Source organism: Chrysochloris asiatica, unplaced genomic scaffold, assembly GCF_000296735.1.
Source record: "Chrysochloris asiatica unplaced genomic scaffold, ChrAsi1.0 scaffold00008, whole genome shotgun sequence".
In the NCBI taxonomy this organism is placed as follows: domain Eukaryota; kingdom Metazoa; phylum Chordata; class Mammalia; order Afrosoricida; family Chrysochloridae; genus Chrysochloris; species Chrysochloris asiatica.
The window spans coordinates 9,061,023-9,067,854 of NW_006408526.1; the positions used below are offsets into that span (position 1 = coordinate 9,061,023).

The following is a 6,832-nucleotide window of genomic DNA, read 5'->3' on the forward strand; positions in this document are numbered from 1 at the left end:
CCAATAAACAACATTCTTATCAATGGAGAAAAGATTGAAGTTGCCAAGGACTTCATTATTCTTAGATCAACTACCAACACTCACAGAAGCAGCCGTTAAGAAATCAAATGACGTATTGCATTAGGCAAATCTGCTGCACAAGACCTTTTTTTAAGTGTTGAAGACCAAAGATGTCAACTTGAGGACTAAGGTGCACCTGACCCAAGCCATGGTATTTTCAGTAACCTCATGTGCATGCAAAAGCTGGACAGTGAATAAGAAAGACCGTAGAAGAATTGATGCTTTTGACTTATGGTGTTGGAAGAGAATATTGAAAGTGCCATGGGTTACCCATAGAACCAACAGATCTGTGTTGAAAGAAGTGCAGCCAGAGTGCTCCTTTTAGGCTAGGATGTAAGGTGGGTCTTAAACCATGGTTTATATAACCTACCACTCTTGGCATGACTCTGTAGGATCAGTACTGAACTGTGAACCACATGGTCAGCAATTCAAACCCATCTGCTTTTCCTCAGAAACTCTATAAAGGGCTGCTATGAGTTGGAACCGACTTGTTGGCACTTAACAACAGCAACAATCTGAGTTGTATGAACAGCAGCTTAGATACAGGCATACTCATACACATTGGGGAAGACAGACACCATGTGAGGATTTTCTATAAGCCAAGTAATACCTAGGATTATCTACAAGGAAGGTGGAGAACGCTAGCTTCTAGAACTTTGAGAAAATACATATCTATTCTTTAAAGCCACCTATCTGTGGTATTTCTGTTACAGCAATCCTAGGTAAATAAAACAGTAAATCTCTTGCCTAATAAGGAATCTCAATATAGTAAGACTATTCCTTTGTCCTTCTCCATGAAGCTTCTTGCAGCCAGAGGCCTCAAGATCGGGAAAATTTGGATTTTAAAGTTTTGATACTCCTCCGAAAATATAAGAGTGACTTCTCTGAAAATATAAGTGTGTTTAACTCTAATTCCTGCCTTCAGTTATAAAGGAGGGCAGACCCAGACTGTGGGGTGTAAAGTTAATTTAGTTCCTTTTCATTCCAGGTTAAGTTGGGCCCCATCATAAAAATAATGCTCATGGTTGTTGAATAAGCATCACAGTTTGAAATCATTTGGCAATAGAGGGCACTGGAATTTGTCCCTGAATATCTCCTTTGGCAACATTAAACCATCCAGCTTTGACTAAATAAACTGTCCCTATTTGTGTAACAAATCATAACAGTTCTGAGTCCAGACTGTCCTGTGTGAAGGCTCCTACAAGTTATAGTTTATATTCAAACCTGTTGCATCTCACCATTCAGTATTCAGCAAAACCCTCTACGATACATACTTGCATATATTCGGAGATCTCCAAGTATGTGTTGTGGACAAAATATAACCTGGCTAGCTTTAAGGTGAGTACCTTTGTCAGTTACTCTCTGGAGTTTGAGATTCAGTTCTACATGGATCAGGATGACAGAAATAAGCAAGGTCAAACAATCTAAATAAAATGGAAAATGTGTAAGTACTTGAATGATACAGCAAACCCTAGGGGTCTGGGATTTGGGAGAAGTATCCTTGCAGAAACATTTGTTGGTGGGTTTCTATAAGCTTGAAGCTCAGTCTTTCATAATTCAATCCTAAAATACTCCATGGTCAGATCAATGAGACCAACCTCAGAGAACTGTCCAGGAATGCAAAAAGAATTGTTGTAGCCTCAGAATATTCCATTTCTACAAGCAATTTCTTAAAATTTCTCTTCAAGTTTTCTTCATTTAACAGTGAGGATTTATCTCAATATTTATTTATATTTATGTATTTAGTCTTCAATTCCTTCCAATAAAAATCTGAGAGTATGGATTTATACAAAGTGTATGAAGTAGTTCCTGACAAACATGACTAGCTTACCACTTTTATATTGCTCATTCTTTTGTATCTCTCAAAAAGTGAGGTATATTTCCAGGCTGGTATCAAGTGAATGGCATCACTTTCCTCTTTTTTCTTTTCCATTATTTTCAAATGTGAGAGAACATACAAGTGAGACCTATTTGTTTAAAGTATAGCAGATAGGCAGAGAGAGCTGGGCAAAAAGAGGGTTGGGACAGGGCTTTGAAAAGGTTCACTGTGGTTCAAACCCCTGCTGATGATCTGCATTTCCATCCCAGAGAAATTGAATCACAATCTACAGTATAACAATATCCCTAGGTGATTCTTATATATACATAGGAATTCTTACATACATAAGAATCTCCTGGGGATCTTGTCTAACTGTAGATTCTGATTCATTATTTCTGGGATGGAAATATGAGTCCTAGTGGCACATTGGGTCCTGGTGTGATGCCATATGATAAGTATTCTACCTCAAGGTCAGTTTGAGCTGCAAGGTTGGCAGTTCAACTCACCAGCTACTTTTTGGAAACCCTATACAGGGCCGCTACGAGTCAGAATCGACTTGACAACATGCAGCAACAGCAGCGGTGGCACATTGCAACAACTACAGGTCTGTCAGCTTGTTTTACTGTGATGCTGGGACATGCACCACCGGTATTTTAAGTACAGGCAGGGCCACCTACAGTAGAGAGTTTTCAGTTGAGCTTCCAGCCTGCCCTTCAGGTTGGAAGGAACTCAGATATGACTGGTAGACTTGACCTTAGTGATGTAAATAGAGCAAAATTTTTGGGACCTTCATTTGTGGAGGGAGTGCAACAAAAAAATGAGAAACAGTACAAATATCCATTAATAATCAGAGCCTATAATGTACAAATTTGAATCTAGAAAATTTGAAGTTGTCATAAATGAAATGGAACACATAAAGATTGATAGGCCTAGGATATTAGTGAGCTAGAATGGTTGCGTATAGATCATTCTAAATCAGACAGTCTTATGATTTGCTATGCTGGGAATGGCATAATGACATAATTCAGAAGAATGGCATTATACTGATTGTGAAAAAGAGCAATTCAAGATCTGTTTTGAAGTTCAAGAATATCTGTGACAGGATAATATCCATACACCAACAATGAGGACCCGTTAATACCACTATTGTTCAAATTTATACACTAGTCACTAAAGATAGTGATGATGAAATTTAAGAATTCTATCAACGTATTCAATCTGAAGTTGATCAAACATGTAAGCAAGAAATATTGATCATTACTAGTGATTGGAATGTGAAGGTTGGAAACAACGAGAAAGGATTGGTATTTGGGAAATATGGCCTTGGTGACAGAATTGATGCTAGAGCTCACATGATAGAATTTTGCAAGACTAAGGACTTATTCATTCAAATATTTTTTTTTCAAACAACATAAAAACCAACTATACACATGGACCTCACCAGATGGAATACACAGAAATCAATTTGACTACATCTGTGGAAGCTCAACATCATCAAGGCCTGGTACAAACTGTGAAACAGACCTTCAATTGCTCATTTGCAGGTTCATTCTGAAACTGAAGATTTTCAAAACAAGTCCAAGAAAGCCTAGATATGAATTTAGAGACCATCTCAAGAACAGATTTGATGTATTAGACACTAATGACCGACAACCAGAAGAGTTGTTGTCAAGAATGTCATACATGGCTTTGAGGAGAGGTTTAACACAGGTTTTCTCTTTTTCACTTCTATCCCACCTCATTGCCTCCCAACACGCCCCCTTTCCCCCCTCTCCACCTATCGTCATGATGGCATCTCCAGATTACTTGGTGGTGCTTTTTGGGATCGCTGCTGGGGTCACTGGGGCCAAGCTGGGCTCAGATGAAAAGGAGCTGATCCTGCTGGTATGGAAAGTGGTGGGTCTGGCCAACAAGAAGGTCGGACAGTTGCACGAAGTACTTGTTAGACCGGGTCAGTTGGAAGTGATGGAGGATTGCAAAGAAGAAACCAAGATAGACGCCGAAAGCCTGTCCTCGGCACAGCAGCTGGACCAAGCCCTCCAACAGTTTAACCAGTGAGTGAGCAATGAAGTAAATATTGGGGTAGGGACTTCCTTCTGTCTCTGCACTAATGGACAGCTTCATGTTAGGCAAATCTTACATCCCGAGGCTTCCAAGAAGAATGTATTACTGCCTCTGTGTTTCTATTCTTTTTTTGATCTTCGAAAAGAATTCAAGAAGTGTTGCCCTGGTTCACCTGATATTGCAAAAATGGATGTTGCAGCAATGACAGAATGTATGAATTTTGAGAAAAATAGTTAAGTTTCCAGATATGGAGATTCTCAAGTTGATGATATGGGAAATATAATTTTAGCAATGATCTCAGAGCCCTATAATCACAGATTTTCCCATCCAGAACGAGTAAATTACAAATGTGAAAGTGGCATGTGCAGCAAGATGGAACTTATTGATGATAATACGGTAGTGAGAGCATGGGATTTACCATGGCAGTCTTCGGTTCAAGATATTACAAGATTCTTCAAAGGACTCAATATTGCCAAGGGAAGTGCTGCACTTTATCTGAATGTTCAGGGTCAAAAGAATGGGGAAGCTCTGGTTCAATTTGTAAGTGAAGAACACAGAGTCCTAACACTACAGATACGTAAACACCACATGGGGACCCGGTACACTGAGGTTTACAAAGCAACAGGTGAAGATTTTTGTAAAATTGCTGGTGGTACATCCAATTAAGTAGCCCAGTTTCTCTCCAAGGAAAATCAAGTCATTTTCGAATGTGGGGGCTACCTTTCACAGCCACAACCAAAGACGCAGGCTTCTTTGGACAGCATTGCCCCATTACTAGGGGAAAGAAAGCATCCTCTTTGTCACCTACCCAGATGGGAGGCCAACGGGGGATGTCTTTGTCCTATTTGCTTGTGAGGAATATGCACAGCATACATTGAGGAAGCATAAGGGTTGAAGATACATTGAACTCTTCAGGAGCACAGCAGCTGAAGTTCAACAGGTGCTGAATCGATTCTCCTCCACCCTTCTCATTCCACTTCCAACGTCTCCCATTATTCCAGTACTGCCTCAGTAATTTGTGCCTCCTACAAGTGTTACAGACTGTACACACCCTCAAATCTCCTGTATGCAGCCACAGTTGAAGATATCCTGAACTTCTTGAGGGAATTCTCCACATTCGCACTCACGGGTGTCACATGGTATTGAATCACCGGGGCTGCTTGTCAAGAGATGCCTTTATCCAGAAGAAGTCTGCCAACGAAGCATTTATGGCCGCACATAAATGTCATTTAAAAAAACATGAAGGACAGTTAGGTTGAAGTCTTTCAGTGTTCAGCTGAGGAGATGAACTTTGTGTTAATGAGGGGCACATTAAATTGAAATGGCTTATCCTCACCACCATGTAAGTTACCATGCTTGTCTCCTCCTTCCTACACATTTCCAGCTCCTGCAGCAGTTATTCCTACGGAAGCTGCCATTGATCAGCCCTCTGTGCTTTTGAATCCATGAACCATCCAGCCTTCCACAGCAGACACTCAGCTTTTCATGAACTACACAGCATACTATCCCAGCCCCCACCCCCCCCCCCCCAGGTTTGCCTAATAGTCTTGGCTACTTCTCTACAGCTGCTAATCCGAGCGGTGCCCCTCCACAGCCTGGCATGGTGGTCAGAATGCAGGGCCTGGCCAATAATAACTGGAGTTACGGATATTCTTAACTTCTTCCAAGGTTACCAGTATGCTACCGAGGACGGACGTTTATACACAAGTGACCAGGCCAGGACTCTACCCAAAGAATGGGTTTGTATTTAAGGGCCCCAGCAGTTAGACCATCTTCAGAAAAGATGTGTTTGAAAGCTGTATGGTGATCCTGATACCATCAGTCACCAGAAAACTTGTAGCATCTTCGGGGGAAGTTTGTCTACACTTAGGCTACAGTATTTTCAGCAAAAAAAAAAAAGATTGGACAAAGAGCCTAGTGCCCTATCATTTGAGCCAATGAAGCCAAATCCTTTAGGAAGCAGTATGCAGCATGCCTGGTTCCTTGCTGATTGTAAATAGGCATTTAAAATGTGAATTTGAAATCCGATGGCTCCACTACTTGTAACTAAAATGGCATCACAGACGTTTGCTAAGATTTAGGTAGTTAAAGAAAAAATATATATGTATACACTACTCACATCTACAAACTCCACAATGAAGTCTGTTATGGAAGCTATATTGTGTGTTCCCACTCTTTTCACACCATCTCCTTGTCTTCTGCACAATCATACCTCTTACTAAATAAGTAATTCAAGAATATGATCTTGGAATACTTAAATCACAAATTTATTAAAAGGAATGAAACACAACTTTAATATCCTCAGTCTCTTGGCCATCATGGCTCATAGTTAAACACCATAGGATAAGGTAGAAGCAATAGTGCCCCCTATACAAAGCACACATAGTTCAAAACTTGCATCTTGCTGTCAGCACATACCGGTTTAAGAATGAAGTAGGGGCCAAAATGCAAAGCCCAAAATGAAGCAGCTACATGTCATTAGTAATTTTATAGTGTACTTTTTTTTCATTATTGATGGTTTTAATAAGAAAAATTGCATAGTTTTTAATGTCACATAATGAGACTATTCTAGGAGGCAATATACTAACTGAAGTGAATTGTTGTAAATACTAAGATAGCCTTAAACTCTTTCTACACTGTCTTAACTGTGAAATAATTAAAACTTATTAAAACCATTGAATTATAGCCAGCATGCTAAACTTAAAGGTAAACACTGATGCAGTTTGTAAGTAGATACCGATGACTGTTGGCATTCAGCACTGTGTGTTTATGCTACAAAGGTGCAACATTAGACACCAGCTAACTAATATTGCTGCCTCATGTAACTCCAAAGAGTAAAACAGGATTTAATTAACTAAGTGCACATATATTACTTTAAGTTACTCCATT

At 39.9% G+C, this 6,832-nt stretch overlaps 1 pseudogene; it reads left to right on the plus strand.

The window, feature by feature from the left end:
• The first annotated feature begins 3,583 nt into the window (after window positions 1–3,583).
• LOC102815495 lies at window positions 3,584–5,694 on the plus strand (annotated as a pseudogene).
• The last annotated feature ends 1,138 nt before the right edge of the window (window positions 5,695–6,832 follow it).